We start from the raw sequence: 26,711 nt of genomic DNA, 5'->3' as shown, positions 1-26,711 counted from the left end.
TACACCTGCCCTACAAGGAATGCTGAAGGGAGTCCTCTGGCCAGAAAAGAAAGGACAACAGACAGAAACTCAAAGTAATGTGACGAACAGAGAAATAAACTACAAAGGTAAATGTAATAGCCTATACTATTGTATTTTTGGCTTATAACTAGTCTTTTTTTATCATTTCCTATATTATTTAAAAGACAAACATGAATATTTATAAATTCATGTTAATAGGCACACCATGAATGACAATGTCACTTGTGCAACAATAACCTAAGGTGGATCTGTAAGAAGCAGAGCTTTTGCATGCTACCAATGCTAAGTGGGTATCTAATCAACCTAGATTTTTTAAATCACATTTTGTCTTTATGTAAATGATAAACATTTCTAAAATTGTGTAAATTTACCATTCTGAGCCATTTCATTCCACCAGGAAGATACGGGTATGTTTTCCTCTCTTTAAAAAAGTTAAATACTGGTCAGGGCTCGGTGGCTCACGCCTGTAATCCTAGCACTCTGGGAGGCCAAGGTGGGTGGATCGCTCGAGGTCAGGAGTTCGAGACCAGCCTGAGCAAGAGCAAGACCCCATCTCTACTAAAAATAGAAAGAAATTATCTGGCCAACTAAAATATATATATATAGAAAAAAGTTAGCTGGGCCTGGTGGCGCATGCCTGTAATCCCAGCTACTCGGGAGGCTGAGGCAGTAGGATCGCTTAAGCCCAGGAGTTTGAGGTTGCTGTGAGCTAGGCTGACGCCATGGCACTCACTCTAGCCTGGGCAAAAGAGCAAGACTCTGTTTCAAGAAAATAAATAAATAAATAAATAAGTTAAATACCAAAATAACTACATTTAAATAAATAACATTATGATAATGGCACTAAAAATTCAAACTAAGACTAACATCCTCTTTCTATTTGCACTGCTGCTCTGTCCTGACCCCTAGAACACTCTGGAAAGGTCTGGAAAGGAGAATGGTTTTTTCCTAAGGAGTCTGGGCTGAGGCTGGGGGTGGGGGGAGGTTGGAAGTTCTCATTCTCCTACTTGTTTTCTTTCCTCTCCTTTTCAATTTGGGTAGGAGATAAGTCAGCCTTAGTTTTGAATTCATTTCTGAAAGGTCAGGGAAGTTTCTTACTGCAAATCAGAAAACAACCTAAATGTTTCCAGTGCTTAATCACAGGGTGCCTGTTTAGACCCTAGAATTAACATTCAGCTCCCGCTCCATTGGCATGGCTGCTTCCACCTGGAGTGGGGACAAGTGCAATATAACTAAGACAGCTGGTCAGATGATGCCTTGAGCTGGCGACTAAACCTGCAATAACACACTATGGAGAAATCTGTGATCTTTGTTTGAAAATGCTTGTGATAAGAGACTGAGTCTTTTCCCCCAAATGTAGTGGTAATGGCTCTGTTGTTTTAAATACACAGTACTTAGGAGACTGGTTTTACTTAGAATGGAAAATTTTTCCAGGGACAAAGTTAACACAAAGAAACAAACAACAAAAAACAGCAAGAAAGAGAAAGTTAAGTGCAGCTCAGATGAGACCGGGCAGTTCTTTCCCGTCACCAGCTTGTCCCTGAATTCTCACGGTCACATGCAGCCTCAGCATTAGTCTTCTGTCCTACGCGCTGAAATGGAGGTGGATTAAATTCACCAAGCAACTGCTCTAACATGGAAAATCTGCAAGTGTCATAACGTAGCTCCACCTGAACAAGATGAAGAAATCATTCCACAGGCTGAAAACAACAAAAACACAAAACTACTTTGTTTCTTTTCCCCAAATGAAATCCACACGAAAGGTCCTGTGTGATTTACAAAATTTCCAGAGTACACATGGAGTGATGTGAAATGTCACAGACCTCATTATTGTGTAAAGAAAGTGCACTTCGAAATATTCTAATTACACATGTGAACAACAAAATACTGTCTTGCCTGCCAGTACCAGCAGTGAGTACTGCGAGGGCCATTGTGGGGGACGGATGGGAGGGTGGTCCTGCCTGGTCTCTGCAGGCGGCCGAGTCCCTGGAGGTCCGCTGGCACCTGCCCCTGACCGCTGACCACGCTGCACCATCCTCACACGGAGATGCCTGGTCCTCCAGGAAGGGCCATGGTTTTTCACTGGTAGTTAAAAGCTTCACTCAAAGGCAGCAGCCCAGGGAGTGCTCAGCAGGAGAGACACTGTCTTAGGTACCAGGTTTTGTTGTGTGTGGTTTTTGTTCAAGTGTGACTTCTGTCTGTAAATTAAGGAGTTTTCAGTCTACCTGGGTTTTGTATTTTCTGTACTGAGAGGTGAAGTCCAAATGCAGGGCCCTTTACCCACTGAGAGACAGCACACTCCTAGTATTGGTGAGAGGCAATGTCCCCTTTTGTCACCACAACATTCATATTTTAAAGTAAGAAAAACTTTCCCAGTCACTAATTTTAGACACCCTTTTCCTCACAGCTGCCTGTGACGTGTCCACACTCAGGGTGATGACGACACTCTGGCCGTCTTCTGGTTTGATTTGCTTCAGCTCTGGCTGCCCAGGCTGGTTGCTGTCCTGGCAGATGCTGATGTGGGTCTCCAGCACGTGTGAAGGACTCCTCGCGCCATTGTTCACCTGGCAGTGGACCGCAGTGGGGACTGCTACCACAAGAGTCCTGTTTTGCGTTACAGTTTTTACTGGTAGCTGGTGTTGACCTAGAGGTGTCTGTTGTACTGATAACGAAGATCCTCATCAATCTAATACTAACCTATTACCTGGCTTCTGTAATCACGCTTACCTATTGCATCAGCCACCTGAGACCCCACCCCTCGGACCACCCCAACCTAATAAAAGTGGAAAAGAACCCGTCGACGGGCTCAGAACATGGTGGTAACTCCCCTCTGAGCCCGCCAGCAAATAAATCTTGATTCTCTGACTCCCTGTGTGCCGCTTGGTTTGTCCTTGGAACCACACACTGTAACACTTGCCATAACACTACTACAGTGACCATCTGGACAGAGGTGTTCTGTGACATCTGAGTGATCTGGCTAGCAGCACCTAATGTGCCATGGCTAATTGCAGCAACAGGTTCTACTTTTACTTCCCTGTGATTTCTATTCTCTTGCAGCTGGGCCCCAGGAGAGGCCAACACAGCTGCCTGAGTGACTACGGCTTGTCCTGAGACAGTGTAGGTGTTCGCTGGGGCCAGTCCAGCCATGCTGGTGACTGACACTGCTGGTATCTGGTGGAGGACGTGAACTGTTTGCACGAAGGGTGGCTGGGAGGTCACTAGGTCACCACCTTGCAGTGGTCACTAGGGTGGCAGCAATGTAGGCAACAGGCTTAACCGCCTGTAGTAACTGCCAGTGAATGCTGATTAAGACCGGCTGGCTGGACAGAGGTGACTCTGGTGAGCTTTGGGCAAACCAGGCTTCTTGGATGATGGCAAGTCTGGGGTGTGAGTTGCCAGGCTCAGGCTCCCGATGGGCCGGCAAAGTTCCCTCCACAGGCTCTCAGGGCTCCGGGGCCACTGCAGTGAGCAGACAGTACTCCAGCGTGACTGGGAGAGCTCCTAGAAGACAGTGGTCACAGAGAGGTTCTAAGGCAAGGTACACTCCTAGGCTGCCGTTTCCTGAAAGCCTGCTCTGTTAATTTGCTTTCAGAGGCAGGATCTCTACCTTCCAGAATGAGCCTTTGCCTGGTTCTTCCTGGGAATGTGGTACTTGGATGAAATAACAATTCAGACAGAGATTGCCGGGAACTGAATTCTGCCACTCCTTGTCAGTCTTGTAGCATGGATAATTTTTAGTAATGTGCATATAAACTCCATTTAGCATGAGTTGTTTACTGGGAGCCATTGTAATTGCTTGTACTATTGTGCATAGGAATAAGGTGGCTTTGAATCAGCCTTTGGGCTTCCTCCACCGGAAGCTTCCTTTTCATTTTCTGGGTGCGAGTTTTCAGCCACTAAATTGAGGTCAGATGGCATTAGTGGGCCCATTTTGAAACCTGAAGACTCCACTTCCCCGGGGCTGGATGGGCAGGAGTTGGCAGCACTGACGGTTCCCGCTGGGGAGGGAAGGGGGATGATGAGGTGGGCCATGGTGTTTGGAATGTTGATGGTCAGAGGCGAGAGGTGCGGCTGCACAGCCTTCGCTGGGGACTCAGGCGCCTGTTGCTTCTTCCTCTTCTGGCTGGATAGGGCAGTGAAAGTTACTTTGAAGGTTGTGCTTGGAAGCCTGGTGCATGAAGCTTGGTAGCTGCAGCAGCGGCACCCAGTGCCTCTGCAACACCTGTCCACAAACACGCTGTTCTGGCCAAGGCAATGCCACTGGAAATCACCACTTTGGGCCTGGGCTGTGCAGGCGGTGGGGCCTGAGCTGTCCAGTCATTGCCAGCACTGCCGCTGGGGGTCATCAAGATCTCGAGGTGGCACTGGGAGATGAAACTCGAGTGGCCCATGCTCACGTCCACTGAGCCCTGCCACGAGATGCACTTGATGGTCACCCAGCGCTTGGTAATTAGGTACTCGAACTTGCAGCCCTCCAGCTGAGCCACTTCCCCGCAGCCTGGCTGGGACCACCACCCCTGGCTCCGCGGCCGTGATGGGGCGCTGCTGAAGCCACTGCCATCGGCCTGAGTGGGAGTCCACCACCACTCACTGGGAGCTAGGAGCCAGAGCAGAGGCCTCCGGTTTGACAGGGAACGAGCCAATTAGCAGCGGCTAGTGGCCTCAATCTCGATTTAATAAATTTATAATGTTAAATTCAAGCACATATAAACCACTAAGAAATTTCAACAGAATACAAATAAAAGCCAATGAGAAGGAAATCAAAATGTACGCTACAAAACTGTATTAAATGCGAAGAAGGAATTGATGGAGGGAATAAAGAAAAAAAAGCTAAGAGGTACACAGGAAACAAATAGTAAAATAGCATAGATAAGTTCCTCCTTATCAGTAATTAATTAAGTGTAAACGTATGAAACTCTACAATGAAAAGGCAGAAATTGGAGGAAGATATTTTAAAAAATAAAACAACAAAACAACAGAAGGATCCAAGTATGCATTATCTACAAAAGCTACATTTTATATTCAAAGATATATATATGTATATATGTTGAAAGGATAGAAAAACATATTCCATGCAACATTAGGTGTCTATGTTATTATCAGACGCAATAAACTCTAAGCCAAAACCTTTTATAAAAGATAAAGGCCATTATTTATTGAAAAAACAATTGATTCATCAAAAAGATACAAACATTTATGCACCAAGCAACAGAACACCAAAATATATGAGACAAGTATTGACAAAATGAAAAGGAGAAATCATTCTACAATACAGGTTGGAAACTTTAATACCCCATTTTCTGTAATGGATAGATGATCTGGACAGAAGATCAGTAAGGAAAGGAAGATTTTAAAAGTGCTATAAACCAGCCAAATAGAGCAGACATAAAGAAATTCCTCCACAGAGCATAATGCAATTTCTATCAAGCCCACATGGAAAATTCTCCAGGTTAGACCACATATTAGAGCAGAAAACAAGTGACAATAAATGTAAGAAGACTGAAGTTATAAAAAGTATCTTCTCTGATCACAATAGAATGAAGCCAGACATCAATAACAAAAGGAAAAATGCAAACTTCGTAAATAGGAAATTAAACAGCACAGTCATAAGCAATCAATGAAACAAAGAATACAAAAGAAATTGGAAAATACTGAGAGGGAAATAAAAATGAAAACACAATATAACAGAACATAGATTCAGTGAATGCAGTGCTAAGAGGGATGATTAAAGCAGTGAATGCCTATATGAAACAAGAAGAAATGTCTCAAATAACCCTACATTACAATAGAAGGGCTTAGAAAAATAAAGGCAAATGAAACCCAAGCCTAATAGAACAAAGGACTAATAAATATTACAGTGAAGACAAATAAAATTGAGAGGAGAACAACATTAGAGAAAATGAACAAAACGAAAAGTTAGTTCTCCGATAGGATTAACAAAATTGATAAATATGTAGATACACTGACTAAGAAAATAACAGAGAGGAGAGGAACATTTACAATCATAAACGAAGGTGGAGACACTAATAAATACCTTACAGAAATAAAATGGATTATAGAAGAATGTTATCAGCAGTTGCACAAAGAGATAACCTGAATAAAATGAACAAACTTCTATAAACACATACATTACTGAAAATGACTGACGAGGAAACAGAAAATAGGAACAAACCTATAAAATATAAAGAGATTGAATCAGAAAAAAATCAATCAAACATATTAAAGCAACTCCCAACAAAGAAAAACCCAGTACCAGATGGCTTTCCTGGTTAAGTCTACCAAATATTTAAGAATTTTTAAAAATCCTCCTCAGACTCTTACAAAAAATAGAAGAGGTAAGGTCACTTCCAAATATATTCTGTGGAGCCAGAATTGCCCTGATCTGAAATACAGATAAAGACACGAAAAGAAAATTAGAGATCAATATTCCTTATGCTCATAGATGCAAAAGAGCCTGAACAAAATACTAGCTAATTGAATCAAACAGTATATTTAAAGGATACACAAAAAGTAAGTGGAATTATTTCAGGAATGCAAGATTAATTCAATATAAGAAAATCAATTAATTTAATAACACAATAATAGAATTGAGGAAGAAAACACAGCAAATCAGCAAATGCAGAAAAAGCATTTAAATAACAACAAAATCTCTTAGCCAGTACGATTGCACACACCTGTAGTCCCTGCTACTGAGGTGGCTGAGGGAGGAGGATTACTTGAGTCTAGGGGAGCAAAATACAGGAAAATACAAGAGGTGCTATATCACCATTGTTTCTTATTGCTGAGTAGTACTCCATGGTATACAAAAAAACCATTTTTGATCAAAGCAGTCAACAAACTAGAAATACGAAAAAGAGCATTTATTTAAAAAAAATTAATAAGTCAATGGGTAAAGGGTAAAATTTCTCCACACCACCTAAGATTAGGAATAAGAGAAGGATGTTCACTTTTCACCACTTTTATTCAACATTGCACTAGAAGACATAATCAGGGAAATTAGGCAGGAAAAATAATAAAACCCATTCAAATTGAGAAAGAAAAAGTAAAATTATTGCTATTTACATATGGCATGATACTGCCTTTAGAAAAATTCAAATAATCCATAAAAAACTTATCAGAGCTAATGAACAATTAAGTAGAATTAGAGGACACAAAATTAACTCACAAAGATCCATGATGTTTCTATATACCAGCAATAATCAACCTGAAGCAAAAATTAAGAAAACAATTCCACAGAATAGAAAATACTCTTTAACTATGGAATAATTTTAATCAAGGAGGTGAAATAATTGAATGCTGAAAAGTACAAAATATTTCTAAAACTTAAAGAACAGCCTAATAAATGAAAATGCACCCAGTGTTCATGGATTAAAAAATTCATATTGTTAAGATGGTGATACTCTACAAAGTGATCTATATAGTCAATGTATTCTCTATTTTTAAAAGTGCCTGTCTTTTCAGAAGTGGGAAAGCATATTCTCAAAGACATATGGAATTGTACACTTAATAGCCAAAAAAAATACTGAAAAATAGAAAAAAGTAGGAGAACTCACACTTTCCAGTTTTAAAATATATTACAAAACTGCAGAATCAAAACTGTGGTAATGGCAAATGGGTAGAAAAATAAATATATGGAATACAACTGAGAGTCCACAAATAAACCCATATAGTTATTGTCAATTGATTTTTTTATACTCACACTTGCATTTGATTTAAAAAAATACAAAAATATGCACACGTTTCCTGTATGAATTCTAATTAAGAAACATTACTTTCAGAATAATAATACTCGGTGATAATTTTCAGAAGACTCTAAGAGCTTCTTTACCATTTAAGGGGTACATAGGGTGCAGGTGTTTACGTGAATGTATTCTTAAATAAGAGACTGCACCACTCTAATTTGCCTAGCTGTAGCTCTGATCCAGGTTACTGACTGCTAGTTCATGTTCCAGAGTTTCTTTGCCAACAGGTTACTTACAAAAGAGGCACCTCCAAAGTCTTAGGGTGAATTGGGAAAGGGCTGCTTAAATGAGGAAACAGGCTATCATTCCCTGGTAAAAGCTCATCGTTTCCTTTCCCAATGTGTCTTTTTATTGAGAACTTCTATTTTTTTATCCTGTGTTCCTCCTCTGCCATCTCACACTCTGGCTCTACCTGCTGTATTTTGCCCACCCGCACCTCATTCATTTGTATCAGTTGTGAGATGGAAATTGGTTGATGGGGTTCTTCCTCACGCATCTTTTTAAAAGCACGTTCCTGAGAGATTTTGCTCCTGTGGTTTTTATTGGAAGTTATTCTAACAGCTGAATTTCAGGTGGAGCAGTCCCCTCACATACTGGGAAGCAACGAACTCTTTCTCGTCATTGCACAGTGCTCTATAAGATGCAGCAAATGATTCTGGGCTGTAGCATGGGGCGGTATTTGGCCTCTTCCTCCCCCCATCCCTGACTCTGCAGGAAGTAGAGCTGCTCAAGGGCATCGTGCTGGCAATCTTCTCCTTCCCCAGGATGTGGGTACTCGGAAGTGGGCTGACACTGCGCTTCACTTTGTTTCCTTTCACACCCTGTAATTGTTTTGGTGCCAGGCTTGAAGTTCTCCAGCACTTCAGCTGTGTGGAATCCCGCCGTGGTACCCTCCTCGCATTTAGCTAAGAGTTGCATGCGTGGCAAGCGCTGGCCAGGTGCGTTGCTTGAGGGCAATATTTCCGATATCGCATCACTTTTCTTACGTTCCAGCACATATTCAGAATTTTCTACTAAAGCAAGCAAGAGGCTCTTTTCCAATTCGGAGAGGTATTTAGCAGGTTTTATATTTTTGTCGTTTTATATTTTTCACTATGTTCCTGCTGGACGCTAGCTGAGTCCCACTGCGGCGCGAAGAGGCAGCAGCAGCATCCGGCCAGCAGAGCAAGGGTCACAGCGGCTCCGCTGGGAGCCCGAGATAAAAACTGATTGTGAACAAGGGTGTAGATACATTTCAGTGGGAGGGGGGAAGAGTTGTCAACAAATAGTGCTAGAAAAACTGGGTATCAACCATGCAGAACGAATGAAGCTGGACTCCCAGCACAAACCTGTACAAAATTGACTCAAAATGAATCATTTACACTCATGCAAAGGTAAATGTATTTCTGTGTGTTCAACCCCACTTGTGTTTTAATTGGGTCCCCTATCACCTGTACTCTGACAAACATTTTTCTGTCTGAGATGATCCTTGGGCATATTCCTGTCACTGGATGTTCAAGGCTTTGTTCCCAGAGGCTTTGCAGGTGATGGCATGGACATGCCACGTTTTATATAAAGCACAACATAATTGACCTTTTAAGACAACATAAGAATGGTACGTTTTTCATCTGAAGACATTCTTAAAAATGGCTACGTAGAAAATTTGTTTAAACCATTAATCAGACCTTGACTTGGAGAAGCTACAAAGAGAAACTTTGTTCTCTTCCCCAGGTTAAGAACATACATTACTCACCAGGAAATACTTTGTGGTTAGAGTCTCAATGCAATGTCACAGATTTATTTTATTCTGTGAAACAATTAAAAAATTTCATTAAGGGAGTAGGTCAAACTAGTAAGGAAATAGTTAATTCTTTGAAGCAAATAGCAAGTAGGCAGAATTCTTATAATATTTTTATTTTTATATAAAAATAAATCATGGCTGACGATTGTTTTATGCTGCCTCTACTGATTAACAATTCTTATTTTTTAAAGAAAACTTTACTTAACATCAACTTGAAAAGCACACAGAACTATGTATGTAGAAGTTCCAGAAAGACAAGAACACCCATATTAAAGCAAAAAAAACCTGAAAAACAGTTTGTAGGTAGATACAGATATAATAAATAAAAACATTTTTATATTTTATAAAAATTTATTGAAATGTAATGAATCAATTTCACTTTTTAGTTTTGATCACTATCCTTTTGTATTTTCCAACCATTTTAATATTTTTATACTAAAAGTGTATTATGTGGGTGTGTGGGCATGAAAGTGTGTACAATTTATAAATATTTGAGAATAATAGTGTCAGTATGTAATGAAGTGTACCTAAATATTTCTCAAAGTGTAGAGTAGGACTAAAACAATATTTTAGTTTGTTTGATGGTGACTTGTTTTTGCTCTTAGCTAACAGCCAAATTCCACTTCTGTACACAAAGCTTGCTTGCTTATTGCTTGATTACGATAAAGAGCTAAAACCATGCTCAAATGCAGTTAAAAAAAGAAAAAAAACCCGCACCGCAGGTGGCTTCCTGATAGGGAGGCGGCTGTGCAGGGCGAGTGTCCTTGGGGAGAGAATGTCCTGGGAGGGACTCTCTTGGGAAAGAGTCTCTTATCAAAAATAACTAGCAACAGACTCCAGCAAAAAAAAAGTATAAAAGCTTTGTTTTTACCCCAGGGCGGGGTCCTGGTTCGTAAAGAGACCACTGCGTTGGTGCTCTGGGACCTGGACCCTAGCTCGAGCTAGTCAAAATAAAACTCCTTTGCCTTTGCAGCCTCAGTGACTCTGTCTTTCTGTTCCCGGGGCTGAGGGAAACCGGCTCTAACAAAAGGTTTATGGATAACACTAGTTAATATTTTTAATGTGGCAAATCTAATTTAGAAAATTGTTGCAATCTTTAATATCACAACTAAAATAATCCTTTTTAATTTTTGTAAAGAATATTGAATATTTTCTTATTTACAAATACCAATAACAACAACAGGAAAAGTGTAAACCTTCCACTCTTACCAAGTACAGAGGAAAACATTTTTAAAAATCCCTTCGAATCTTTGTGGCATTCAGGAATACGCTATCCTCTCCTTATTGCTATCTTTCTTTCATTTCTATTTAATCTTTGTTTTATTTGTAACTCCTCCTTACTGCTTGTGCTAGGAAATTTTCAATAAATATCTGTCATGCCTTATACCTAAGATGGTTTAAGTTCCATAAGTCTCTCTAAAAATATCATGGTCAAAATTTTAAGAATTTTCAAAAGTCAGTATATTTTTATTAAAAAAAATACATGTTCATAAAGTAGTTATATTTTTATTTGTCAAAATTATTGGAGGTCCTGTGCAAGAATTGGATGGTAATTTGCAAATTGGTTTTTACATATGACTTTAGTTTGTTGCTTTGTAAGCTAGAGTTTCCCTGTAAGAATGATACATGGAAAACAAAGTCAAATAAATAAAAAAAGCAATTCCAAGTTGTAACTTGCTCGTATAAACAAAAAAGTACATCAATTATGTTTAATTAATTCAAACTAGCTAGTGGACAATTTACTAAGTTCTGTTAGTGAAACAAAAAAGTTGTAGGCAGTTCAGTGTAAAAAAAGAAAATGTCTCCATAGCTCTATGCTACCACCTGGGTTTTAAAGACATATCTGACCTTTCCATGTAATATTTTTGATAGAGTAAAAAGTCTTGCAGGTTCTTAAACATATTTGCTTTTCTTGTCACCCATTACTAACCAAAGTTTTTACATTTATTTGTGTTATATATTGTAGTATTTTCTCCCTCACAGAAAACAAGCAATTAAAAATAGTAATAATTTTCTTCTTCCACTGAAACCTCACTGTCAGAACAGCTTTTAGATGGTTGTGTGTAATCAGTAAATATCTTTTGAAAAACTAAGACTTTAGCCTGTACTTCTCACAAAGGATGTGAGTTTTATTATTTCAAACCTACATTCAATATATTGATTTATGGAGATTGGGAAAGAACATACCTTATTTTGGACCTAGTCATTTGTAAATAAGTAGGATAAGGAAGAATTTTAGTGGCCAATCAGTTACATTAAAAGGCATTTATTTAACTGTCACATGTGTAGACATGTACTTGGTACTAAAAGTTAAAAAAAATACAGTCAAAAATTCAAAGAATTTACACAAATGTGTGGGTGATAAACACATACAAAATTCCTGTAATTCAATACAAAATTTAAATTTTAAACAAAATGTAGGTAGAAGAATAAATCTGAAATTACTAGGAAGGTTCAAAGCAAAAGCGGTATTTGAGTTGGATTTAAAGACTAGATAGAAGGTAAGGGAAGAGCATGATATTACGGACAAAGAAGGAAAGTGGCACAGTCAGAGACCAGTTTAGGTTTATTTTGAGAATGAGTGTACTCAGGTGAGGACTTCAGGTTTGTATAGAGAAGAATGAGAATTAGGGATAGAAAAATATATTGCATATAGATTTTGCAAGACAAAAAATATTCCAGTCTCGTGAAATGTAACTTATAAAGAACTTGGGCTGTCTACTCACACATAGAGCCTTGTGGAATGCATGCATTTTCAGAGATGATCTAGAGAGCTGATAAGAAAAGGGACTTTCCTTAGGGAGATTGTGGTTAATGTGAGAAGATGCTGAAGAGGAAAAAGGTTGGATAAGGTGGGGGATATAACCATTTATGTCACTCATGGGATTTAACTGGTAAGAGCTCTTTCAAAAGTGGTATGATCAGTAGTGCCAAAAATCTATTATATTAATATTATTATGATATATAGATGATACCTTTAAGAAAAAGAAAATGTAATGAAAAGAATGGTCAGGACTAAGAAAAACCATTTTACAGACAGAGGAATCTTAAACTTTATGCAGGTAAAAGCATGAAGTAAGAAACATTATGACAAGCAGAGCTTTAGGAAAACAAAACAGAACAAAAAAATAGAATCAGAATCGATCCTTGCTGGAGGCTTTTAAGGATTTTGTAATAATCTGCTGGAAAAGGCAAATAAATAAGTAAATGGAGTCTGGGCACGTGGCTCATGCCTGTAATCCTAGCACTCTGGGAGGCCAAGGAGTTTGAGGCCAGCCTGAGCAAGAGAGAGACCCTGTCTCTACTAAAAGTAGAAAAGATTAGCCAGGCAACTAAAAATAGCAACAAAAAATTAGCTGGGTGTGGTGGCTCTTGCCTGTAGACCCTGCTACTGGGGAGGCTGAGGCAGGAGGGTTGCTTGAGCCCAGGAATTTGAGGTTGCTGTGAGCTAGGCTGACACCACAGCACTGATTCTAGCCCAGGCAATAAAGCAAGACTCTGTCTCAAAAAAATTTAAAAAAAAAATTAAAAAAAAAAAAAGTAAGTGGAGATGACCTGGGCAATGATGGACAGGGCAAGGGTCATGAAATATTAGTATTGAGAAGGATTGAAGTGGAATCATGGGAGGCAAATGTGGAATTGTGGAAAATGTTTTAAGCTATAAATAAGTCAGATTCAAGTTGAGGCACCAAAAACTGCAATGCCTGCAGCCAGCACTGGCCAACAGTAAGGGCCCAATTCTTCTCCACGACAACACCTGACCACACATGGCACAACCAACACTTCAAAAGTTGAATTAAGTGGGCTACGAAGTTTTGTCTCATCTGCCATATTCACCTAACTTCTTGCCAATTGACTACCACCTCTTCAAGCATCTCAACAACTATTTGCAGGAAAAATGCTTCCACAACCAGCAGGATGCAGAAAATACTTTCCAAGAGTTTGTGGAATCCCAAAACATGGCTTTTTACACTACAGGAAAAAACAAACTTATTCCTCACTGGCAAAAACGTGTTGATTGTGATGGTTACTATTTTGATCAATAAATGTGTTATAATGATTTAAAATTCATGGCCCAAAACTGCAATTATTTTTGCACCAATCTAAGAAAAAGACTTCATCTAGTATATCAAAGGGTATAATGTCAGCAGGGACCAGATGTTCAGAGACTACACCCAACCAGATAAGGATGTAACCCTTTACTACCAGTCCTCACCAGAGGACTGAAGGGCCATAAAAAGAGCAGGGCTTCACCAGCTAGGTGAGGTCATCTCTATAGACACCATCTTGCTGTCACTTGTGGTCAGCACCTGGCATTTTCTGCCAGAGGCATGCCTAAGTCAAGGACTCTGCCTTGAAAGATGTTGATGATCATGCAGATTGGCCCAAGATACTCTTCTTGTCCATATTGCTCTCCTTGGACTGGTTCATTAACTCCTTTTCATGTCCTCTTTCTTTTGATGTTAAATGTCACTTGGTTGGATATGAAAATTTTAATCTATAACATGTACATATTGATTAAGTATACTACTATGTATGGTTTGCAATATTCACAGACTTGTGGATTCACTTGCACCTGTGTACCAATGGCTCTGACTACTGAGAGAGCCAGTTGTACTAAAGAGAATATTCTTTTTGGAAACTCCATGTAGCTCACGGCTTTTATCATTAAAATAGCATCAGTAAAAGTCTGGACTTGCGGAAAGACACAACCATACATAGAGCCGGTTATGTCTGAACTTGTGCCACTCAAGACAATATGCTTTACTGATCTCATGCTTGGATGGTATGACATTGTCAAGTGTTATAAAGATGTGGAAACTATTGATCTCAATATCTGCACGTATCTGAAGAAGAGAAATGTTAAGACATGACTGTTCATGATAACAACAGACCACCTAATGAAGACAACTGTTAGATCTCTGCTACATATCAATATCCAGGCTGAATGTGTTGTCCGACTCCTAATAAAACTTAACTGTTACTGAAATTTACTCCCTTACAGGGATTTTACACATATCAAGTAATTCAATCTTCATTAAAACAATAAATATCATAGGCTGAATATGATAGAAGTAAGTGAATTACACTTCTGTAGGTCTTGCTCAGATAACTAATTGAAATACTTTATCCTTAGCAGTTTGATATATTATCAACTCAGGTGTGGTTATGCAAATCAAAAGACCAATAGTAGACCTATACACAAAAACCAATTGTGTAAGACAGAAATAAAAACTTTCAAGAAAAATATATGAAGTGGATTTTATCATTTTATGTTTCCTACTTTTTATCTTTCTGCCTTCCCAGTCAACCAGAATTTCTAGCAAATGGTCAATTCCACCATGATTTCTCAGTTCCTCTTCGTGGGCTTTGCTAAAGGCTGGAAACTGAGGTTCTTGCACTCCATGCTATTCCTATGAAGTACTTGGCAACCTGTTTTGGAATCTTTTCATCATCATTTTCACCCCTGTCAACCAGAACCTTCCACAGGCCCATGTATTCCTGAGGAATTTGTGCATTGTGAATATGTGCTATATTTCTATCACTGCCTCCAATGCCTGTGTTAACTCTGTCACTGAAAACAGGGCCCTCTCAGGGGATGGGTGTACAACTCAGATCTTCTTGGACATTTGTTGTGTGTATGTAGTTTCTTTTCCTCACCATCATGGCCCACAACCACTGTGTGGCCATCTGCCAGCCCATCCATTCCCCAGTCCTCATATACCACCACTTTTGTGTCTGAATAACACTGGCTTCCATATTCTGTGGTCTCTTCTATGCAGACATGCACACTGTCAACACCTTCCAGTTGCCCTTCTGTGGTTCATCAATTCTCCTGTGATGTCCCCCCTCTGTTGAGGCTCTCTTGCTGTGACCCCTTCAGCAATGTGCTCTTACTTATTGCCTCTGCCATAGCAGTTTGTGGTGGCTGCTTTACCTTAATGCCCATGTTATATATTTGCACATTTTCTAATGTGCTCAAATTTCCAACCAGAAAGTGAAGAAAGGCCTTTTTTCACCCATGCCTCTTATATACTCACAGTGTCTGTCTTCCTCAGTTCTCTCATGTGTATGTACCTACAGGCTTGGGTAACTTCTGAAACAATTCAGGATATAATTCTTTCTGTATTTTATGCTATATAGTTTCCATTCTTGAATCCTATTATAGTTGTGTGAAAAGAAGAATAGAAAGGCTAGCACCACATCTAAATTTTTCTGTAATCACCTTTTTAGTACTCACCTTTTCTGGCATTATAAGGATTAAGTCACACAATGTAAAGGCTTCTTCCCAGTGCAGCATACCATACTTATGAGCACACAGTACATGCTCAGTAGACATTGCATTATGCTGGTCTTCACTTTGGAAAATAAGTATCTGTGTTGTGATGACTGTTGGGCATAAGACACTCTGTATGCTGTGCTTGCTGTCTCTAGCTGAGTGCTACTAATAATGGATCTAGGTTGAGCAACATCAGCACTAAAACCGGACTTGATAAAGAAGCCAATTAAGGTATCCCTTCCACACCAGCAGATCACATTTCTTAGATTGAGGCCCACAATATGACATGATTTATATTCACACTGATGGTTCAGAGATAATTTTTAAGTAATTGCCTCTCAGCCCAGGCTTTCAATTAGGATCACCTGGCTAGCTTGAAAGAAACACCATCACCTGTCTATTGGGCTGGGTGGGAACATCCATGTGGTTTTAATTGTGCCCCAAATAATTCTAATTTGATACCAGGGTCAAGCATTAGAACTCCCAAATACATTCATGAAATTAAGTTTAGACTTTTTCCATAGAGAAGTCACAGGGCCTGCTGTTTAGGGTTTGGTAGGGGCATATCAGTGTGGTCCAGATTCCCACTGCTGTAGCAGAAAGTCCTGGCACATGGGGCAGGGGGAGGTCACCAAGGGAAAGACAGGAGAACCTCACATTTTAGTCTCCATGAGGAGACATCATACCTGACTGTTTCCTGTGACTAAGAACCAGTGAGTGTAGCCTTTTCTGCATTTTGTGGTCCTCCTGCTTGTGGATGCTGTGTAAACAGGTGAAGAAATTGTGCTGACTCCTAGGGCATAGTCTCAAGATGTAATTCTAATGGTTCTACTCAATCTCACCTGAAAAGAAATTTCAGAGGAGGAGGAGAAGGAGAAATGGCTGGTTTTCAGGTAAGTGTGTCCCAGGTTAGGGGCTGCGTCCACTATTCCTCCTGGAATGTCATTCAGAGCTTCAATTTTTAGAACTTGTAAACCTTTACTTCTTTACTTCTGATCTTTATGCCTAATGAGTTTTTTCCCACTACATTTTTTTTTCATTTCTTCTTATGATAGTCAAGGAGCCCTGGAAAATCCTTCCTCCCTATGTAAAAAAACCTGCTCTACATTCTCTTCACCCAAGCTTCTTAATAAAATAATCAAGTTTCATAATAAATGTGTGATATGTAATATTGAAAATGTTCCCATTGTGACAGGTCAGCTTACAATAGTGTGGATATCTGAGATTCCTATTGGGGATGGGATAGGGTCTTTGTATTTGAGTGAAGAAGGGGAACATGTACTCTCAAGGTTTGATCTGGATGTTTTCATCATCTGTATGTGAAATAGTATTTGGAAAATGTAGAAAGAGGATAGCATTGATTGCCTAGGATAACAAGAAAACTATGGAAAAATAAAAAATAGAAGACTTTCTCTGTATAATGCAAAAGTATTTACATACATTATTAAAGATGACAAAACATGGGAAATATCTATAACTTGAACTTTGCATAAAAATGATGATTGTTCATGGTTACATATTGTTAGGCACTACCATCCCAGCACTGATATTTTTATCCTCTGTGCAATGGTGTCTAATACCAATTTGTCCCACTACAGTTGATGTTAATTTCATTCACTTGGTTAAGGTGCTCTCTAACAGATTCATCCAATGTAAAGTTAATTGCTTTTTTCTTTGTTATTAACTGTCTTTTGGAGATTTACTGACTGATGTGCATGAACCATCATATTTACATTGGAAGCTCCCCTTTCTTCTTATAGCTTGCTTTGGAAAATGAAGGCTCTTATCTGTGTCTTCTGGTCAGATGAACTGAAATAAATTGAAAGTCTACCAGTTACTGGATGTTGACAAAATACTGTCCTTAGGTTAGAAGGACCAGCTTCACTGGTCATATTCTGTGAAATGCAGAGACTCAGACCCCACCCCAGATCTCCTGAATTAGAATCTGTGTTTTAACAAGATCTCCAGTTCATTATTGTACACATGAAAATTGGGTGATACCTTCTAACTCACTGTTTTTCTGTGTGAGAAATATGCACAACTTATTTCATATGATGTAAATATAGCACACATAAAATTATATTGCTGTGTTGAGGCCCTTAATTTTATTTTATTTATTTATTTTTTATTTTTTTGGAGACAGAGTCTCACTCTGTTGCCCAGGTTAGGGTGTTGTGGCATCAGCGTAGCTCACAGCAACCTCAAACTCCTGGGCTCAAGTGATACTTCTGCCTCAGCTTCCAGAGTAGCTGGGACTACAGGCATGTGCCACTATGCCTGGCTAACTTTGGTGTATATATTTTTAGCTGTCCATATAATTTCTTTCTATATTTTTTTAATTTCAGCTCTTCATGGGGGTACAAAAGCTCAGGTTATATACATTGTCCATGTCCCGCCCATCCCCCTGAGTCAGAGCCTCAAGCGTGTCCATTCTCCAGCCAGTGCTCCTGGAATTCACCATGTAGTCATACCTCCATCCCCTCCCCCCCACCTCCCCGAGTCAGCACCTTCAAGCATGACCATTCCCCAGACGGTGCTCAACGCACTCATCATGTAGGTATACACCCATGCCCTCCCCCCACCCCGCTTCTCAGTCTGATATCCAATTGGTATCCTTCCCTGATGTGCATTTAAGTGATGATCAGGGAAACCAATTTTCTGGTGAGTATATGTGATGCTTGTTTTTCCATTCTTTGGATACTTCACTTAATATAATGGGTTCCAACTCTCTCCAGGAGAACCAAAGAGATGTTGTAGCTGAGTAATACTCCATGGTATACATATACCACAGTTTACTAATAAATTCGTGTATTGATGGGCACTTGGGTTGTTTCCACATCTTTGCGATTGTGAATTGTGTTGCTATAAACATTCAGGTACAGGTGTCTTTGTTATAGAATGACTTTTGTTCTTCTGGGTATATGCCCAATAATGGGATTGCTGGATCGAATGGTAGGTCTACGTGAATCTGTTTAAGGTATCACCATAATGCTTTCCACAGGGGTTGCACTAGTTTGCATTCCCACCAGCAGTGTATGAGTGTTCCTGTCTCTGCGCATCCACGCCAACATGTGTTGTTTGGGGATTTTTTGATAAAGGCTATTCTCACCAGAGTTAAGTGGTATCTCATTGTGGTTTTGATTTGCATTTCCCTGATGATTAGGGATGTTGAGCATTTTTTCATATGTTTGTTAACCTTTCTTATATCTTCTTTTGAAAAATTTCTATTTATGTCATTTGCCCACTTTTTGATAGGATTGTTTCATTTTTTCTTGCTGATTTTCCTGAGTTCTAAATAGATTCTTGTTATCAGTCTTTTATCTGATGTGTAGTATGTGAAAATTTCTTCCCATTCTGTAGGCTGTCTGTTTATTTTCATGACTGTTTCTTTGGCTGTGCAGAAGCTTTTTAATTTAATCAGATCCCATTCATTTATTTTTGTTGCTGCTGTGATTGCTGTGATTAGGGGTTTTCTTCATAAATTCTTTGCCTAGACCAATGTCTGTAAGAGTCTTTCTTACGTTTTCTTCTAGAATTCTAATCGTTTCCCATTTAAGGTTTAATCTGTTATCCACCGTGATTTGATTTTTGTGAGAGGTGAAATCTGTGGGTCCTGTTTCAGTCTTCTACATGTGGCTATGCAGTTTTCCCAGCACCATTTATTGAGTAGGGATTCTTGTCCCCAGAGTATGTTTTTGTCTATTTTGTCAAAGATTAAATGGCTATATGAGGATAGTTTTATATTTGGGTTTTCTGTTCTGTTCCACTGGTCTGTGTCCCTGCCCTTGTGCCAATACCAGGCAGTTTTAAGAACCACAGCCATGTATTATAGTTTGAGTCTGGTAAATTAATACCTCCCATTTTGTTTTTATGGCTTAAAATTGCTTTTGCTATACAGGGTCTTCTCTGATTCCATACAAAGTGTATAATTATTTTTTCTAAATCTGTGAAAAATGATGTTGGTAATTTAATAGGAATTGCATTGAATCTATAGATTACTTTGGGTAGTATAGACATTTTAACAATGTTGATTCTTCCAATCCATGAGCATGGTATGGATTTCCACCTATTTACGTGTTCTGCAATTTCCTTCGTTAGTGTTTCATAGTTCTCTCTATAGAGGTCCTTTACCTCTGCAGTTAAATATATTCCTAGATATTTTATTTTCTTTGTTGCTATTTTAATGGGTATTGAGTCCTTAATTTGGTTCTCCAATTGCATGTTATTGGCATATATGAATGCCTCTGATTTGCGTGTATTGAGTTTGTAACCTGAGACTTTACTGAATTCATTAATTAATTCCAGGAGTCTCTTGGTTGAGTCCTTGGGGTTTTCCAGATACAATATCATATCATCAGCAAAGAGTGAGAGTTTGATCTCTTCTGTCCCTATTTGGACACCCTTGATTCTGCTCTCTTGCCTGATAGCTCTCGCAAGGACTTCCAATACTATGTTGAAAAGTAATGGGGACTTTGGGCACCCTTGTTTGGTTCCAGTTCTGAGTGGGAATGCTTTCAATTTTTCCCTGTTCAATATGATGTTGGCTGTGGGTTTGTCATATATGGCTTGTATCATGTTTAGGTAGATTCCGTTTATGCCTATTTTTTTAAGTGTTCTTATCAGAAAAGGGTGTTGAATTTTCTCAAATGCTTTTTCTGCATCTATTGAGAGGACCATATGGTCTTTATTTTGCTTCTATTTATGTGGTGAATTACATTTATAGATTTTCGTATGTTGAACCAACCCTGCATCTCTGAGATGAAGCCTACTTTGTCATGATGAATTATTTTTTTAATAAGCACTTGGATACGATTTGCTAGGATTCTATTGAGAATTTTTGCATCTATGTTAATGAGAGAAATTGCTCTGTAGTTTTCTCTTTTTGTTGCATCCTTTCCTGGTTTTGGTATCAATTTTATATTGGCTTGGTAAAATGTGTTGGGGAGAATTCCATCCTTCTCGATATTGGAGAATAGTTTATGTAGGATGGGCCCCAGTTCATCTTTGTATGTGTCGTAAAATTCAGGTGTGAACCCATCTGGACCAGGGCTTTTCTTTTTGGGAAGGTTTTTTATTGCTGTTTCAATTTCAGTTCTTGATATTGGTCTATTCAGGAATTCTATTTCTTCCTGATTGAGCTTGGGAAGGCTGTGTGTTTCTAAAAATTTGTCCATTTCCTCCTCATTTTCCAATTTGTGTGCATAAAGGTTTTTGTAAAATTCATAGATGATGTCATGTACCTCTGTGGCATTGGTCATGATTTCTCTTTCATGTTCCTGATGGAAATTATTAGAAGTTTTTCTTTTCTGCTCTTGGTTAGTCTAGCCAGTGGTGTGTCTATTTTGTATATCTTTTCAAAGAAGCAACTTTTTGTTTTATTAATTTCCCTTATAGTGTTTTTGTTGTCCTTTTCATTTAATTCTGATTTGATCTAATAATTTCTCACCTTCTGCTGAGTTTGGGGTCAGTCTGTTGTTCTTTCTCTAGCTCTTTGAGTCTATTCAATACGTTGTCTATTTGTAAGTTTTCTGTCTTTTTGAAATAGGCATTTATGGAAATGAATTTTCCTCTCAGGACTGCTTTCGCTGCATCCCATAGATTTTGATAAGTTGTGTCTCCTTTGTCATTTAATTCAAAGAATGTTCTGATTTCTGACTTGATTTCTTCCTTTACAAAATAGTTATTCAAGAGAAGGTTGTTTAGATTCCATGACTTTGAGTAGGAATGAGAGTTCCTGTTAGGGTTCATTATTACTTTTATTCCACTGTGATCTCAGAAGATCCATCATATGATTTCTAATTTTTTAAATTTTTTAAGACATGCTTTATGTCCTAGGATATGATCAATCTTAGAGAAAGTCCCGTGAGCTGATGAGAAGAATGTATATTCAGTGGATGTCGGGTAGAATGTCCTGTAGATGTCAGTCAGGCCCATTCGTTCTAGCATTCTGATTAAGTCTACTATTTCTTTGCTTATTTTCTGCTTGGAGGATCTGTCCTGTGCCGTCAGTGGGGTGTTAAAGACTCCAGCTATTAAAGTATTGTTGTCTATCATTTGGTTCAGCTCAAGTAGGGTTTGCTTCATGAATCTGGGTGCGCCTAGGTTGGGTGCACATATATTAATTATGGTTATGTCTTCTTGTTGAATTGTGCCTTTCACCAGCATGTGGTAAACGTCTTTGTCTTTTGTTACTTTTGTTGGTTTAAAGACTAAGTTATTGGAAATTAAAACTGCCACACCAGCTTTCTTTTGCCTACCGTTTGCTTGAAATATCGATTTCCATCCTTTTATTTTCAGTCTAAATGCATCTTTGGAAGTTAGGTGAGTTTCCTGAAGGCAGCAGATACTTGGTTTGTGTTTTTTTATCCATTGGCCCAGTCTATGTCTCTTGAGTGGGGAATTCAGGCCATTGAGATTTAGTGAGAGAACTGATAAGTGGGACAGATTTCTGTTCATCTTATTGAGTAGAACTTCATTGCTATGTTTTCTCTCTTGAGCCCTTGTGGTGGCTGGAATTTGATCTTTAGCTCTTGAGTGGTTTTACATTCGTGGGTCTTTGTTGTGATCATCTGTGTGTAACTCTCTTTTGAGTACTTCTTGGAGGGGTGGTCTTGTCTTGGTGAATTCCCTCAGTCCTTGTTTATCTGAGAATGTCTTAATTTCTCTTTCATATAGAAAGCTTAGCTTAGCTGGGTACAAGATTCTAGGCTGGGCATTATTCTGTTTCAGAAGAGTGAGAATGGGGCCCCAACTTCTTCTTGCTTGTAAAGTTTCAGTTGAGAAATCTGGCATAATTCTAATGGGCCTCCCTTTGTATGTTACTTGTTTCTTTCTCCTTACAGCTCGAAGAAGTTTCTCTTTAGTGAATATTTTGGTCAGTCTGATGACTACGTGGCGTGATGTTTTCCTATTTGCTATGAATCTCCCAGGGGTTCTTTGAGCTTCTTGAACCTTTATATCTAGAGTTTTAGGAAGGGCTGGAAAATTTTCCTCTATTATGTCTTCAAATAGTTTATCCAGCCCTAACTTATTATCTTCTTCACCCTCAGGGATGCCGATAACTCTCACGTTAGGCTTCTTCACATAATCCCACATTTCTTGAAGACTCTGATCTTTTCTCTTATTTCTTTGCTCTATCTCTGTGACTGACTTATTTAATTGGAAAGAGTTACCTTCAATCTCTGAGATTCTTTCTTCTGTTTGATCTACCCTGTTCTTGAGACTTTCCACTGTGTTTTGTAGCTCCTTGAATAAATTCTTCATTTCTAGGAGTTCAGTTTGGTTTTTCTTCAATATTTCTATTTCCTTAGTGAATTTTTCTTCCAAATCCTGGATTTTTTTGTGGTTTCTTTGTGTTGGTTATTCATTTTTTCTTGTATATTATTCAGCTTATTTATAATCCATAACTGAAATTCTTCTGGTAACATGTTGGTATTTTGAATCTGGTTTGTGCCAATTGGAGGAGAACTGGTATTTCTCTTTGGGGGCAAGGTTTCCATTTTGTTTTTTGTGCTCCCCATATTTTTCCCCTGAGCCCTTCCCATCTGGCTCTATTGTTAGATCTTTTCTCACAGCTTTAGTCTGTCTAACAGCATGCCTTTTACTCTGTTCTTAGGCTGTGAAACAATCTAGGTATGTTGCTTCCTTTGTCCAGAGGGGGAGACTGTTGTGTGTTGTTTAGAGTTTTTTCTATCCCAGGTGGGGGACTGCTTCTGATGGGTCCACCCCCAGAGGATTGGCTTTACCTAAGAGCGGTTTGGCAAGTTAAGACACTGTGTTGTGGACTTTCAGGTAGCAGGCAGGATTCACAGTATTTGCAAGCAGAAAGTCTCTCTCTCTCTTTTTTTTTTTCCTGTCTTTTGATTCTTCCTCTAGATGTGTCGTTTCTCTCTCTTACTGCAGGAAAGACACTGGCTATGGGGAGGAGGCGGTGCCCTCTCTCGCTCAGTGCCCCAGCTGCTGCAGCTCCTACGGGCAAAGGTCTACCCTGTCCCAATGTCCCCAAGGTCCAGGCTCCGCACTCTTGCATCTGGGGAAGCACTCAGTGTTCACTCCTGGGAAGGGGACCTGGAGAGGGCCCATGGACCAGGGTATGGAACCCCCTGGGGAGCTGCCTGGCACCCTATGGCTCTGCAGCAGCTAGGCCTTGGACCGCACAATGGCGACTTCCCACCCACAGATCACCAGCAATGGGGGGGAATGTTCAGGGTCTGGTAAGAACCAGAGCTGGGGTCCTGGAGAGCTCAGGAGTATCCAGTATCTCCCGGGCTAGAGGGCCACCGAAAAGGAGAAAAGAAAAAGAAAGAAAGAGAAAGAAAAATAAATAAATAAGTAAAATAACAATAAAAATAGGAATAAAAAGAAAAAGTAAAAGAGAAACCAAAAAAGAAAAAAGAAACAAAAAACAAACAAAAAAACACATCATAATAATAATAAAATAATAATAGCAGCTGGGAAGATGGCAGAGTGGAGGTGACCTCCTGGATTCGTGCTCCTGGAGAGGAAGGCATGGATCTCAACCTGCCACAATGCTAGAGGATTGTTTCCCCGTAGGAACGGCGGTGTGAACCCAAGGAGAATCACTGTGGGACACAGAGAACAAGAAAAACAGAGGCAAGTGGGAATTCAAACCAAGATAATTTGGAGAGTGCGGGACGCCTGTACCCACCTCACCGATGAGTGAGGCGGGTTCAGCCCCACAGCAAAGCGGCTGACTTCCACACCACTCAATGAGAGAGCTGACTGAAATTGGTGCAGAATCACCACGGGAGACGTGCAGCTCCGAGGACAGGTGAACTAAGCGGGAAGGAGCTCAGACTCTGGCAGGTTTCCGCAGCGACCTACCACTTAAAGGAACAGGCATGGAGCTGCACTGAGGTGAGGGACCGCGATAGTGAAATATTAAAGCTGGGTTTTTGGTTCTTTTTTTTCTTCCTTGGCGGCCCCCTGGCCAGGGAGCTGCTGTGGGCTCTGGTGCCTGCCAAGCTCTGAACATTCTCCCCCAGCACCGGTGACCGATGGGCGCGCGGTCGCCATCTTGGGTCCCACAGCGTAGCCACTGCGGATCCATAGGGGGCCGCGCGGGTCACCGCGTGGCTCCCTTATATAGTCCATGACCCCACGCCAAGAGCTGTGGCTCTATGTGAACTCTGTGGATGGGAGACATCAGCGGGAAAGAGCTTGGGCTCTGAGGGATCCCTGCAGGAATGAAGTGATTAAAGGGAAAAGGGGTGGGGCTGTGCGATCGTGAAATTATAAAGTGGGTCTTTTTTTTTCTTTTCTTTCCTTTTTTCTCTCTTTCTTCTTCGGCAGCCCCCGGCCAGGGAGCTGCTGTAGGCTCTGGCACCTGCCGAGCTCTGAACATTCTCCCCCAGCTCCGGCGACCAGCGGGCGCCCGGTCGTCATCTGGGCACCACAGCCTACCTGCTACGGATCCATAGGGGGCCACGTGGGTCCCCAGCAGCTCCCTTTTATAGTCCGTGACCCCACGCCAAGAGCTGTGGCTCTGTATGAACTCTATGGACAGGGGACATCAGCGGGAAAGAGCTTGGACTCTGGGGGATCCGCGCAGTATGCAGCAATTAACGTGAAAAAGGGTGGAGCTACGCAAAGGCGAGGGACCGTGATCATGAAATTATAAAGTGGATATTTTTTTCTTTTTTCTTTTTCTCTTTTCTTTCTCTTTTTCTTCTTCAGCAGCCCCCTGGCCAGGCAGCTGCTGTGGGCTGTGGTGCTCGACGAGCCCTCAGTTCTGGGGCCTGCCGAGCTCTGAACATTCTCCCCCATCGCCGGCTACCGGCGGGTGCGCAGTCACCATCTTAGGTCCCACAGCGAAGTCACTGCGGATCCATAGGGGGCCACGCGAGTCCCCGCACAGCTCCCTCTTATAGTCCGTGACCCCACGCCAAGAGCTGTGGCTCTGTGTGAACTCTGTGGATAGGAGACATCAGCAGGAAAGAGCTTGGACCCTGGGGGATCCCAGCGGGAACAAAGAGATTGAAGGAAGAGGGGCCGAGCTGCACCAAGGTGAGGGACCGTGCTCGTGAAATTATAAAGTGGAGGTTTTTTGTTGTTGTTGTTTGGTTGTTTATTTTTTCTTTTTTCTTTTCATTTCCTTTTCTTTCTCTTTTTCTTCTTTGGCGGCACACCGGCCGGGGAGCTGCTGTGGACTCTGGCGCCTGCCAAGATCTGAACATTCCCCCCCAGGGACAGTGACCAGCGGGCACACAATCGCCATCTTGGGTCCAACAGCGTACCTGCTGCGGATCCATAGGGGGCCGCGGGGGTTCCTGTGCAGCTCCTTTTTATAGTCCATGAACCCATGACAAGAATTGTGGCTTTATATGAACTCAGTGGACAGGAGACATCAGTGGGAAAGAGCTAAGACTCTTGGTTGCAGAATAACAGGTTTTTTTTTTTTCTTTTTTTCATTCTTTCTTTTTCTTCTCTTTCTTGTTTTCTCTTTTTATTTTTATTCATATTGGTTTTTTAAAACATTATTATTATTTATTATTATTATTATTAGTGTTTAATTTATATTTCCTTTCTTTCTATTTCTTTTCTCCTTTTTGGTGGCCCTCTAGCCCAGGAGCTACTGTATACTCCTGAGCTCTCCAGGGCCCCAGCTCTGGTTCCTACCGGACCCTGAAAATTGCCCCCCAGTGCCAGTGATCTGCAGGAGGGCAGACGCCACTGTGCAGTCCAAGGTCTAGCTGCTGCAGAGACATAGGGTGCCAGGCGGCTCCCCGGGAGGCTCCATCCCCTGGTCCATGGACCCTCTCCAGGTCCCCTTCCCAGGAGTGAACACTGAGTGCTTCCCCAGATGCAAGAGTGTAGACCGTGGACCTTGGGGACATTGGGACAGGGTAGAAATTTGCCCGTGGGAGCT

At 40.4% G+C, this 26,711-nt stretch overlaps 1 pseudogene; it reads right to left on the bottom strand.

Annotated features, from left to right (window-relative positions):
* Positions 1-2,366: 2,366 nt before the first annotated feature.
* LOC123649015 lies at positions 2,367-8,681 on the bottom strand (annotated as a pseudogene).
* Between the last annotated feature and the right edge of the window lie 18,030 nt (positions 8,682-26,711).

This window comes from Lemur catta, chromosome 13 (assembly GCF_020740605.2).
Source record: "Lemur catta isolate mLemCat1 chromosome 13, mLemCat1.pri, whole genome shotgun sequence".
NCBI classification, from domain to species: domain Eukaryota; kingdom Metazoa; phylum Chordata; class Mammalia; order Primates; family Lemuridae; genus Lemur; species Lemur catta.
Note: the sequence above shows the minus strand (reverse complement) of the source record. Positions and strands in the feature narration are given on the sequence as shown.